Source organism: Condylura cristata, unplaced genomic scaffold (assembly GCF_000260355.1).
Source record: "Condylura cristata isolate star-nosed mole 26May11 unplaced genomic scaffold, ConCri1.0 scaffold00049, whole genome shotgun sequence".
Lineage (NCBI taxonomy): Eukaryota > Metazoa > Chordata > Mammalia > Eulipotyphla > Talpidae > Condylura > Condylura cristata.
In genome coordinates this window covers 2310234-2324809 of record NW_004567150.1, presented here as the reverse complement: position 1 = coordinate 2324809, position 14576 = coordinate 2310234, and positions in this window count along the sequence as shown.

Below are 14576 nucleotides of genomic sequence, written 5' to 3'. Positions count from 1 at the left end.
TACCCAAAGGACATATTAATACAAACATTAATAAAAAAACATTAATACAAAAGGAGACCTGCACCCCTATATTTATTGCTGCACTAGTTAAAATAGGGAAGATGTGGAACCAACCTACAAAATAGGTGACTCCAAAATAGATGACTGGATCAAGAAAATGTGGTATATACAATGAAATATTACTCAGCAGTCAAAAAAGATAAACACATGCCATTTGCGGCAACATGGGTGGAAGTGGAAGGGATCAGGGAACGTGCTTAGTGAAGTAAGCCAGAAAGAAAAAGAAAAGTACCGATGGTTTCACTCATCCCAGGTTTATTTTGAATCTAATCTTTTGTGATTCCATGCCCATGTTGTAGTTCTTTCCATTTATGTGAAAAAATGTCTGTGGTAGTTTTATATAAATTAAATTGGATATGGATTGAATTGAATCAGTAGATGGTTAGGGGTAATGGATAATTACTTATATAATGAATATGCAGTATCAAAAATGGCAGCGCTGAAAATATATCATTTTTAAAAAAGGTACATGAAACAATGTCTAACATCACTAATCAGGGAAATGAAAATTAAAACCACATAAGATGTCACCTCACACCTGTTGGAATAACTATTATCAAATAGTCCAGTTCATCCAGGTACTGGTCAAGATACAGTGAAAAGGGAACTCTTGTACATTGTTAGTTGTATTGTAAATTAGCCCAAACACTATGGAAAACAATATAGAGGTTTCTAAAAATTAAACACATACCTATCTTCTAGTTTACCAATTTCACTCTTAGGTAAACTAAAAGGAAGTGAAAGCAGGATAGATCTATCTATCTGTCTGTCTGTCTGTCTATCTATCTATTTACCTATCTATATGTCCTTCTATATTTTTGAGCATTATTAGCAATAGTAAAAAAATAAAAACAACCCAAGAGCTCACCATGATTGAACAGATAATAAATATACAATATTTATGTGCAATGAAACATTTTCAGCTATGAGAAAATGTCCTGACATTTGAAATAAATTCGATGGACCTTGAACACATAACACTAAGTGAGCTAAGTCAGGCAAAGACAAGTACTGGATGATATTACTTATATGTGGAATATAAAAATGTCAAAAATCATAAGAAACAATAAATAAACTTCTGGCTACCAGGTAATGGGTTTGGGGGGTGAGATTTATTTTAAGTTTACACACTTGCAATGAGTAATAAGGAAGCCATGGATATCTAATGCACAATACAATGAATATAAACAATAATATCACACTATAAACAACAAAGAATAAAAATTATCCCAGTCATTAAAAATGAATAAGAATGGATGCTAGTATAGGTACTAAATATTATATATATATAATATTATATTACGTAACTGTGCCAAATTAACGTTTGCTATACCTTAAATTTATAGTCAAGTATGTTTGTATGCCAAATGTCAATTATATTCAGTTAAAAAAATAACAAAAGTCTGCTGAAAGGTGTCAAAAACACGACCATGATAATGAAAATATGTCAAAAGACAACAGTAGTCAACTAAACACACAGTGACCAAAGCTAGAATAATTTATATATGAAAATAAATTGACAAACGTTGACTCATAACTCAAGGCATAAAAGTATTGAGTTCATAGAAATATAAAAAATAGTTGAATAATTTAGTAAGTGGAGAGAAATAATAATTCTTCCATTCAGGAGATTTCTGAATAATATATGGAAATACCTTTTCCCATTTATTAGGTATTGGATAGGTCTAGGAATTCCCTTACAGAAATCACAGTTGGAAGGAATCTCCCAAAGTAACTATAGTAGTGAATTTTAACAAACATAATCTTGATTAAGTAATTAATATTTATTTTATTTACTTTTGATATGACATGATAAAAAAAAAACTTCATCTCCATAGACTTTCTTACAATAAAGCATGACTTTCAACAAACCTGAAGAAAACATCAAATAAATTCTTAATTTTTTTTTTTTTAACTACTGAAACTGTGCAAAGCCTAGGGGATGTCATGGTCCATGGATTCTCTCCCATGTCATTACATCTACAATACACAACTCAGGCTCAGGTTACAACAATGAGGTTTATTAACAAAGGGAAATTGGGGGAAAGGAAAGAATTTCTAAGACCACAAATGAACAGCTGTCCTACTACAGATAGTGTCTTTAGTGTCCAGTAGTCCAAATCAAAGGCTGCTTGTGCAGGATTGTATTGTCATCAAAACAATGTGATACTGGATAAAAATAAACACAGAGACTAATGGAATAGAATAGAGAACACTGAAATAACCCTACATGAATATGGATAGTTGATCTGTCACAAATGATGTCCCAGAAAGGAACTACAGTGCTGCAATTATACCCTTCTGGGTGGTTTTTGCGTATTGTGAAGGATCATTTGTAAATCGGGCCTGAAATTTCTCCTTTTCAGTTAATTGACCCTCATCTAGTTGCTATGCAACTTGAGGGAGCGTGGTTAAATATTCAGTTTCACCCGAGGCCCACACACAAGCCAACAGCTGTTTCTCAACAGGAGAGTATATTATTGATAGAGAATAGAATGCATTAAAATCCTGAAGGTATCTTCAGGAAGTCCTTTGGGTTATGCTAAAAACAGTAAGTAAGCAGTATCTCTAGGTGCTCTTGACACTGTAAACATACGATGTTGTGAATTACATGACCCAGTGGCAGACCAGATTGTATAGCAGCCTGGGTCATGCAGTCTTTTCTTGTTCTTGGTCCTACTCAAACCTCTTTGCTTTATGAGTTTCTTGGACAACATGCTAAGTAGCATACCTAAATTAAGAGTGTGTTGGTTGCAAAAATTCAAAGTGCTTACCAAGCATTGTGCCTTTTTTTTTGACTGTAGAAGGGGCCAGAGTCAACAAACCTTCACCTTAATGGTGTACCACAATACACTCTGTTTGGCCAATCAGTTGGGAACAAAGTCTCATCAAGCTGTCAAATAAATTTAATCATGTCCTATAGGAAACTATATCTCTTTCAGGCTTTCTACTTTCAGAACTATGGAAAGTATCTGCAAAATACTAAGTGTGAAAGAAATTATTATTATTAATTAATGACCCATGGCTTGCCAACATAATAGCCCTCCAAGATACTGAATTCTCAGTTTTTGTTTCTAGCCATAACTAAACATGCTAAGTGACCATCTAACTAGAATACTGTAGAAGGTTGCAATAAATATACAATGTCCTATAAATATACAATGAGAATTTAAGTACACTATTTTTTTTCAGCAAATATTTGTGGCCACTAGAAAAATCCAAATTGTGAGGAACATCTAATCTTTGGAATCTATGATAATATTGTTTTTCATTCCACAAGTGCCAAAAACTTAAAAATCTTCAGTAGAAAAGAATGTGAAAGAAGGTTTTATAGGATGCAAATTTAGAAACTAAAATTAACGACAAGTTGATCTTAACCCCCCCACCTGTCTAGATTCTTTTCCTAAGCGATCATATGTTCCCTGGGGAGCATATGCGTACAATAGGTGTCTTTTTTTCTCTTCAACTTTATTTGAAAACCTGCCCACAAGGGATGTTGGAATAGCAATGAGAAAGTAGCTGCCGAGTTTGGTGATTCATTTCTATGTAGCCTGAGGTCATTTTTATCTCCAGGAACCCTTATCATTTATGGCCACTCCTTCATTTATAGGCATTTCTGTCTCCAGGAAACAGAGCCATGGTGGATGAAATGGGATCTTTCAGAAATATAGGAGTCTGAGGAATGCAGAAGGCTTCCCCACCCCCTAAGGGGGTATATCATGTATGCTGGTAAAGCTAGTCAGTTATTACAGATTTTGTGAAAGCTGTCATAATCCTGAAAGTTTTTATAGCCAAGATTCTCCCCAATATACCAAAAGATGTTGGCAAGGGAACTTGGAGCTGTATGTCTAGAGAACAGTGAGACCTGTAAACCCACAGACAAAGATAAGCTTTCTTGGCTGACTTAAGGGTAGCGGAAAATATTTTGTCAGTGTGTTTGGGAATAAGTGGTATACAGTTGGTAAGTCAAAGTGCTGATAGTGAAGAGCTCGTTAGATCTTTAGAACAAAGTGGGGAGGGGCTGATGGCAAACATGAAAAGATACAGATGCTCTGGGGCAGGCGGGGTACAGTGATGCACATCTGAGGTGTGAGCTTATACCTCTGAGTAGCATACAGTAATGTGAACCAAGGTGACCTCAAATAAATAGTAAACATGCAAACAAACAGACATGAACTGGCCACCCACTGGAATCGTATTTTACAAGTAGAATGGTCCTAATTTTGAACAAGGAGCTCCCCTCCCATTTAACTTTTGATATTGAGGTTAACTACAAGAGACAAACAGGAACTGAAAGTCCACATCCCTGGGTTCTAATTTGGATTCTAGTAAGAAATCACTGTGAAACATGGTAAGCTAGAAAGAACAAGGGACAATAGGTTCTGGCTTTCACTGGTTCTGGGGAAACCGAAGACCATCTACTTGGTATGCTCATTTCCAAAGTAGTTGAGTCCAGACAAGCAACAAAACCTTCTGAGACTGAAATAGAACCAGACAGAGAGTGCTGGGTTTTGTCTGTTGGTCCCAAGGCTACAATTTCCATAGAAAGTGAGGGCTGAGATTAAGCTTTGGGTCATCAAATAGAAGGTTTTTATTTATTCTTAAAGGCTACGGTTTCAAATCTAGTAGAAGCTACTTGAAATAACTGTCTTTGACATAGATATGCAAATAGCCCTCATGATATGAATATGCCCATTAGTCTCTCCTGTTGCCTGCAAAAAGTTGAGTAGCAGACATCTTCTAGACCGGAATGCATGGCAAGAAATAACATGCATTCAGCACATTTTGGGTCATGAAGCTCGTTGACTTTAGGAGAAAATTTTGCCTATTAATTTCATATTAATCAGAAACCCAATGACCCATTAAGAAATTATTTAGTTTTTGCTATTCTTTCTAATGGTACAGGATGCTTTGCAGTTATGCTTGCTATTGCTGTTTTTAGTTTTCATCCAGTTGGATACCTACAAGCACTTTATAATAGCACCTGTGGATGTTGCTTTGCCGATGTTGAGACAGACAACCCATACGGACGTTTTATACAAGCACTCCAAAACTTTACCATGTGGCAAACTCTAGTCATTATACTTAGCAGCTGACTTATTTTACTGAGCACACTATTCTCAAGCTTCGTCAATATCGCAGGATTTCTTTCTTCTTTGAAGCTCAGTGACTGGTTACTCCCCTTTGGTGTAGTCCCCAGGGTTCTCCCACCACGATGGCTCTTTCCTTCCCTGTTTTCGCCTCTCTGCCTCCCTCTCCCCTGCTGTGTGCCTCAGATTTATAGACCATTTTCAGTTTCATCTTTTTCTTGACCTTTTGCTCAGTTTTCCTATATCCTGAATATAAGTGAAGCCATCTGATATTTATCTTTTAGCTTCTGATTTATTTCACTGAGCATAATCCCTTCCAGCTCCATCCATGTTGCCATAAATGACATGCATTTATCTTTTTCCTTGCCTATTAGTATTCCATATATATATCACAACTTTTTGATCTATTCACTTGTTGTGGGACATTTAGATTGTTTCTATAGGTGGGATATTGTAAATAGTGCTGTAGTAAACAGGAGTGCAGGTTTCCTTCAAATTAGCATTTTTGTATTTTTTGAATAGATTCCTAAGCAATGACTGTACATAGCCATATTTCTTTATCTATCTGGTGATAAACATTTAATTTGTTTCCAGATGATTTGTTTCCAGATAATATATCTTGGAGATACTGTTTTGTTTTTTTTTTTTTTGTATAAATACCCATATGGTGGTTCTTTCTCTCTCTCTTTTTGAGTAAACTTTTCTACAGTGGTTGCACCATTTTGCATTCCCAACAAACAGTACACACAGGTTATTTTCTCCATTAAGACATCTTTTTAAAAAGCCAGTTAGCAGGGGTGAGGTGATAGCTATGGTGATATTGATTTGCATTTCCCCCATGATTGTTGACAGTGAACATGTTATATACATGTTGAGCATCTGTGTATCTTTGGAGAAGTGTTTACTCAAGTCTGAGACTCATTAAATTTTTATCCGTGAGTTCTAGGTGTTCCTTATATATTTAAAAAATTAATCCCTGTCACACATATAGTTTGCAAATATGTCATCCCAGTCAATATGTTGATTTTCAATAAGTTGATTTTTTTCCTTGGCAGCATAGGTTTTCCATTTGATGCAATCCCACTGTTGTCTTTTTGCTTTTCTTGTCTGTGCTTTTGGCATACTATTAATGAAATTGCCAAGATCAATGCAATGAATATTTTCACTTATGTTTCGTTCTAGTAGTTTTACAATTTCAGATCTTCTGTTTAAATATTTAATCCATTTCAGTTGATTATTTTGTGTCTTATAAAACAGAGATCTAATTTATTTCTTTTGCATGCGAATATCCAGTTTTCCTAACTCCAGTTGAAGAGACTGCCTTTCCCCTATTATGTATTTGTTGGTAAATGGTGTGCATATGAACTTACAGTTGGAATCTGTATCTATTTGCATTGATCTATATGTCTGTCTTTGTGACAACAATGCATTACTAAAATTTCTGTAGTTTTGTAATATATTTGAAGTTAGGAAAATGATGCTTCCAGCTTCATTTTTTCTCAAAAATTTTTGGTACTCCTTTCCAGTCTTAAGAGAAGCCTGATTCCAGGCCTTGATTATAATTGTGGGTTTTACACAATTGAAAGCATTTATGTCTCACACATAATAGATATGAATCCTTGACCCAAAATATTAAGTCTGAGAAGGAGTGGGTAATGCAGGAATGGAATTTGAAGAGGCAGATATAGGACCCCATGTGAATGAATGAGATATTATTCTAATTATCAGACAACCATTGGAGTGTTTGAAGTAGGAATTATGTATAAACATTAAATTAGTGAAGATTTTAAAAAGATGCGTTAAAGACAGATTTGATTAGGGAGAATGTTTATTCATTTTTATATTCAATATTTATTGTAATGCTTGATTCCTAGTAGGTAGTTTGTAAGTGTTAATTAAATAAACTTTTGATTCACAGAATTAAAGTAAAAATAAGAGCCTCTTATCATCCAAAGGTCAAGGAAACATCATTTCCCTCATATTCAAAGTTATACCATATAAATGTACCCCGTGCCGCCTTTACAGTGTCATCAAAACTACAGAAAATATTTGTCACTTTTCTTTTCTGCAGTTGGAAACCCAAATCAAATCAATTCCTGAAGGTCCAGCATCATTATTTTTGCCACTTCCTCAGTATTTTGATAAATGAAAAGTTGATTACAAAGTTGAAGCAGTTGCTGACTCAGGCTGCGCCAATAAAATCAATTATATCAGCAGCAGCAGGTTGATTGCTGAAGAATCAATTGTGTTTACATAATCAATTAAGGTTGAAAGTTTGACAGCTGAGATAAATTTTCAGAACACTAGGGGACTGAAACTTGGTCTACTTTTGGTGATAGTGGTGATTGTGATAGCCACTGACCAAAAAAATGTGGTTGAATTAATGCCCGCTGTGGACACAGCCTAATTACCTGCTTTTAACTTGTCCGTCTGTGTCATTGCATTGTGGATGCAAAGACAGTTTTGGTTGGGCTCTTCTGTGCCATTCAGACTATGACTTCTTTGACAACCTGGTCCCACATGCAAACCTTTATCCCCTTCACTACTCATACATTCTGTGCACTCTTACACACCTTTGTATAAGTTCTCATTGTTCAATAAATGCCCCAAATGCTTCTGATTGTCATTATAAACAGAATAAAACAAAGCAGACACAACACAATTCCCATTGCAATGCAACCATGCCAAGCCAGATAGGTTCACTGTCAGCTCTTGCAGAAAAAAAGAGAATTTTAGAAACTTTGGTGGATTTTTCAGTCCTTTAATGCTGAGACAGGGGACCAAGCAAGCTGACAGAGCAAGAAAAATTCCAACACTGAGAAAGGCAGAACAGTAATTCCCCTGGCTGGCCCCCTTTATACTGTTAAGTGCCCACAGCCACACAAACTACCCAACCTATCCGTTGTTGCAAGTACAAGGACCATCTGCTGTACCAGATGTCTAAATGGTGAAAAAGGAAGCTTTTTAGAAGGTGACATAGTCTGATAAACTAATTTTCCTTACATCCAGCTTCCAAGTTGATTTTGATACTTTAAAACTGAGGTCCACCTTTTGTCAATAATTGTGCCGTGAAACTCAAGGTTTAATATATTAGATTGTGGCAGCGTTAGGTGGTGAATGTGTGTATGTGTGTGCACATTATTTGTCTATTTAGATTGTCACCAGACAAGGGAATAAGCTCCAGGGACATCTTGGTCCACTCCCAGGCTTTCCCAGACGAGTGTAGCACCATACAAGGGGCTGTCCACTGCACCCCCAACCAGAAGTCAGAGGGAAGGACAAGGGATTCTGTTTCAAGTTGGAAAGGGGCTTTTGAAACCCTTTGGTCAAGATTGAAAAGAAGATGTTGGCCCTCTCTGGTGGCACAATGGGGAAGGACACAGCACTGCAGGCTAGCTGCAGTCGCCTTAGTGTGTGTTCGATTCCTGGTGTCGGAGGTGACCCACATGGTGCAGCAGACCTCTCCTGACCTGACTGCTGCTTCCCTCAGCAGTATACTATGTAGATCTGCCTGTTCTGCGCTCCACTCTGTCCCTGGTGAATCCTTTCACTACCCCTGCACCTCTGGCTTGTACACCAGTTCTGTATGCATAAATAAATCAATCTTAAAAAAAAAAGTCACAAACACCAATGAGGGGAGGCAAAGAGTCAAGGTTTATTTTATTAGTGAAAGATGAAGAATGAGTGCTCCAGAGAGACCTCTGTGAGGATGAGAGACAGACATGCAGAAGTGCTGGCACTAGAGGCCGATATAAGTTTTAGGAATGGGGTTTGAGAACAAAAAATTAAACTTTCCTGACTGAGAAAGCAAGATAAATGGACTTGGCCAAAGTCCATCCTTGTTGCTGACTGTGGCACCATCAGCTGCAGCTCGAAGGTCGTGCCAGCCGTGACCATCTCTAGGTGGGCATTGCCTGGAGATTATATGCATGAGCTCCCAATTGAATATGTCAGGTCTCAAGGTCTTTACCTATTTATTCTGTGTCAGCAACTCCCTTTTTTTCTAGAACAGTCACTAAATAAGCTGTGGACAGAGCTCAGAAATGGTTAAAACAACAATGAACCATAAAAATGTATGGCAGCATGTGTCTGAGCCTAGAGTCATCAGGTTTTTTTTTTTTTTTTAAAGATTTATTTATTTGTGCATACAGAACTGGGGTACAGGCCAGAGGCTCAGGGGCGGCGAGAGGTTTCACCATAGACAGAGTGCGGAGCAGAACAGGCAGATCGATGAAGTACACTGCTGAGGGGAGCAGCGGGCGGGTCAGGAGAGGTCTGCCACGCCATGTGGTCACCTCCGGGGCAGGCGGGAATCGAACTCATGTGGAGGTGGCTTCAGATTCTCAGTGCTGTGCTTTAACCCGCTTCGCCACCAGGGAGGGCCGAGTCATCAGGTTTTTAACCTCTTGTTTACTAGCTCCTGGGAACTAGAAATTTATTGCAATATTTTGTCCTTAACTACTGTTTTGTCATTATCCTTGGGACTTTCGTATCTCAGGATCATACCTTCACTGATGCATCTATAGCTTATAACATAGGATGAGATTTCCTGTGTGGATAAAGCATGCCTGAGGGTTTGATTCCTAAGCTTTGTGGCTAGTTCGACTACCACCCTCCACTCTCATATAATTCCAGGTTTTTTGGTCATCAGGATAATTCAACCAATTTTCTCATTGTGTTAGATAATAATTACTTTATAAATGGCTCCAAAACAGACTCTAACATCAGAATTAGCAATAAAGTCCACAATTCTTTGCTTCTAATTCAGACTTCACGTATTTCTAAGATAGAAGCATCTGAATCTTGTTTTCTGTTGCACTGATAATTTTATTTCATATTTTGTAGCATATTACATTTTCCAAAAAGAAAAGCAACAATTTTTGGGTGGTTTCAACATGTTTTCCCTTAACCCAGTCATTTTTCCATCCAAAGATGGGAGCTATTTCTTTCCCCTTGTCCCTGGGAAGATGGTGTGATTGTTTTTCAGTTAGTATCATGCATTAGCAATGATCTATAATTTCTGATCAGGATAAGCAAAGGCAGTGAAGATTCTGTTGGATTTCTTTCTCAGGAAAGATAACCCTTGGAATGCAGACACCACATTCTTAGGAAATCCAATCCACTTAGAAGGACCCAATAAGCTTTTCTAATGGAAAACATGGCTAAATTTCCACTGACAGGCCAGTATCACATGAGCATTCAGTTGAATCAAATCCCTGACTTTTGAGTCACTCTCACAATTCAAGACTTCCCAGTCAGAATCTCCGTTGTCACAGACCAATTTAAAAAAGGTCAAAACAAACAAACATAAAACTCTGCTACTTTTATGCCTTGAAACATAAAAAATGTAAGTGCAATAGATGGTTTATGAATAGCAAATCATAATATTGAGTTATTACTCAACTTGTTATGAACAGCAATAGGTAAATATATAGGAGGGACACCCACGATTATCTCCCACAACAGACCAAGGTTATACAAACCCTATGGGAAAGATATCACTGAAATGGGATGTTGATCGAACTTTTCTAAAAGGTAATTTTCTGGTGCATCTTGAAGACAGTGAATGAAGAGGAAAATGTTACCTCCTCAGTGGTTATGACTCCAGGGACTCTAACTATGAGAAAATAAGAGCAACCACTGTCTCTGTCTTAGCTCACAGCCAAGAATGAGTCTACATTCGGTTTAATTAAACTTTTATTACTTCTTAGTGGAGATATAAACCTTTGGCTACAGGGATATACTGACATATGAAAATTAGAGTCTGAATTTGGGAGTCAGAAAAGGAAAAAGAAACATGGAAATACTTGATAAAACAATAGGAGATATAATTCCCAAATAGAAATGAGAGTAGAGGAAAGGCAAATGGGTAGAAAGGGGGAAAGGAGTAGCTGATTTTAGCTAAAACACAGAATGGGTGAGATGAAAGGGAAACACCTCTCCAGAGTATTCCAATTTTCTTTCTCCAGCTCTGCCCATTGAACACCCAAATTGCATGCATAGTAACTTACTTTCACAGATTCTATTCAAATCCTGCTCTTCTGCTTTTGTTAATAGAGTATCTTGACAGCTTGGTGAGCATTCCCCTCCCTCAGAATGACTTTCTTTGTGAGTCCCATTATCAACTGGATTGACATAATCTACTCTTAATTGCCTCAACAACCTGTCACCCAACAAGAATGCCCAGGCATTCATGCTCTGATTCTCTGGACAGCTTTGCTTTTGTATTTCAATATTCCATAAGCACCTCACATTCTACATCTAAAACCAAACTCATGTCTTCTTTTTTATTCTGTCTTAGAACTATCTGGGTTGGTAATATTCACATCCAAAATCATTTTAGATAAATCCCTCAAAAACCACCCTAGACTCTTCTTTCTTTTCATTCCCCAAAGCCACATCTAGACTTGAATGTGTTGAGAATAAGACAACATCTGATTCACTGCTGCTTCCTCAGCACATAATGATCACTTATGATCCTCAGCATTGTAAAACATTCTGAATGGATGTATTTGATAATGTCCATTTTTTTTTCAAAGACGTTTATTGGTATTTTATTGAATAACAAGAGTTCTCTATTGGTCTTGGATAAAAAGACTTTAGCAAATATATGATTGGAAAATATCCCCCTCACTTTGTAGATTTTAGTTTTTACTTTATTTGGTGGCATTGTTTGTAGGAAAGTTCAAATTTTTTATTTAGTCCAATTTATTTTGTGTAGTGGTGTTTGTGTGTTAAGTGTTAAGAAATTTTTGACAAACCCAAAGTCACGGAAGATTTATTCTTATGTTTTTGCTTTTTTTTTTTCATAAGTGTTTTATAGCTTTTGCTCTTTAGATCTGTGATACACTTTAAGTACATCTGATCATTATATGGCTATTGATGAATCCTTTGTGTCTCAACATATACTCAAGGTCACCTTCCTAATAAATGCTATTTCAGCTGTTCCTTTTTCCTCCTTAAAGCAAATAATTTTCCTTTCACAGGCTAGGAGTTTCCTATGCTCTCTGACCATGAGTCAGTCACAGACAGCAATCCAGATCCCTCATTCATGACTTCCTGCTGTAGTCCTCCAGATCAAGTTGATGATTGCTAATCTCTGTGAATCGGAATCTCAGAAGCATTGACATTGACATTTCCACTAATTCTATTCATGTTTTCTGGGCTGGTTTAGTATTCTGGGTGCCTTTTCTTTCTTTTTTCTTTCTTTCTTTTTTCTTAACAATTGCTAAAAAAGATGAAGTCAGCAGTCTAACACAGCCATGCCTGCAGCTAAAGTCATAGAAATATTACCCACAGCTCATCTAGTAAACACATATTTCATTTCACTTCTGACCTTTACCTCCCAGAGAACAAAGTCTTAGTGATGTCATATTGCATATTCAGCAGAGATTTAGGTTGTTCTGAAAACTTGCTTCTTCTTACTAATAAAAATTGTGTAACTAATTCAATTTGCTCAAACATTCTCCAGTGAAATTGCACTCAACCCCTGTACCTTAGGTATTCTCCTGCACCCCACTTGATCAGATTTTTTTTTTTAAAGATTTATTTATTCATTCATACAGAACTGTGGTACAGGCCAGAGATGCGGAGGGTGAGAGGATTCACCAGAGACAGAGTGGGGAGCAGAACAGGCAGATCTACGAAGTACACTGCTGAGGGGAGCAGCGGGCAGGTCAGGAGAGGTCTGCCACACCATGTGGATCTCCTCCGGGGCAGGCAGGCGGGGATCGAACTCATGCGGAAGTGGCTTAAGCTTCTCAGTGCTGTGCTTTAACCCACTGCGCCACCAGGGAGGGCCCTTGATCAGATTTTTAATGTGTGTGTCAAAACAGGAGACTTTTAATTGGTGGGTTTAGGACTTCATGAAGCTAGACGCACATGTAGCACATGTAGGGTAGGTCAATGCCAAATCCAGAGTCCATGCTCTAGATCCCTTCAGAATGCTCTTCATATTAGCATTGACCTTACAGTTAGAATTTTCAGGCTAGGGAAAAACCCAAACTTTTGAGGAAACTTCCAATCAGCATAGAGGGGAGCAAAATTTGCCACCTCAAAATATGTTTTTGGATTGGATTATTCCTAGCTGATTTTTTTTTTTATATCCTAGCTGATTATTTTTAAGATAGGAAAACTGAAAACTCAAAGAGAAAATATACTTTTTAAGAGACACTTACATTTATAAGGAAAAATTCCATTGTTGTGTCTCTTCCAGGTTTTACAATGAAAAGGGGTGACCAAATCTCTAGAAACTCTTATCAGAGGAGTAGGTAAGAACTTCAATCTGCATAAAACTAATATTCTTATTTACTATGCTTTCTCTGATAACCTCCCATAACTCATTTTCCTCTTCTCCCCCAGTAACCTTATCTTTAGCTGGAGTTATTTAAGGAGGTGACCTAAGGACTCTTTGTGACTTACTAAGTTTTGCAAACTTAATATTAAGTTTTCTTAATATTATTTTTTTTTATCCTGGCAATATATCTATTATTAATTTAGCCTTTGGCCAGCCTGAAAGAACCCAGAAGGATTCCCACACAGGTGAATGCAGAATAGAAAGACAAGCTACTCAGGTAAAAAGGAGTCCACCGATTATGTACTTAAGTCATATTTTCTTTATAGTTGTGTATTATTCCATGTGTATATATACTACATCTTTTTAATCAACTTAGCTCTCATTGGACATTTAGGTTGTTTCTATAAATTGACAATTGTAAATAATACTTCAGTGAACATAGAAGTACTTATGTCCTTTTAAAATATTATAGGCCCATTAAAAAAAAGATTTATTTATTTATTTATGCATAGAAGAACTGGGGTGTAGACCAGAGGTTTGGGGGACAGAGGGCAAGAGGATTTTTCAGAGACAGAGTGAGGAGAACAGGCAGCTTTACTGAAATACACTGCTGAGGGGAGCGTTAGGGGAGACAAGAGAGGTGCGCTGTTCTATGAGGGGTAATTCCCTGGTCGGGTATGGAGTTCAGGCTTGATCCCCTATCTTAGTGGTGATAGTGCTGAGACTTAATCCAAAAGCCACCAAAAAACCCAAATGTTGGCCCATTCTTCAGGTTTGTACCTAATAGTGGAATGCTAGACAATATGGTCTATATTTCTTTAATATTTAGTATATTTACATACTATTTATATTTAGTATACTTATATACTAAATATAATATATTTAGTAATAATAATATTTAACAATAATATTATTATTATTTAAAAGATTTATTTATTTGTGCATACAGAACTGGGATACAGGCCAGAGGTTCAGGGGCAGTAACAGCGTTCACCAGAGACAGAGTTGGGAGCAGAAAAGGCATACTGACAAAGTACACTGCTGAGGAGAGCAGCGGGGGGGTGGTGTCGGGAGAGGGCTGTCACGCCATCTCCCTGAACAGCAGCTGCGACAGCTTCACAGTGCCGTGC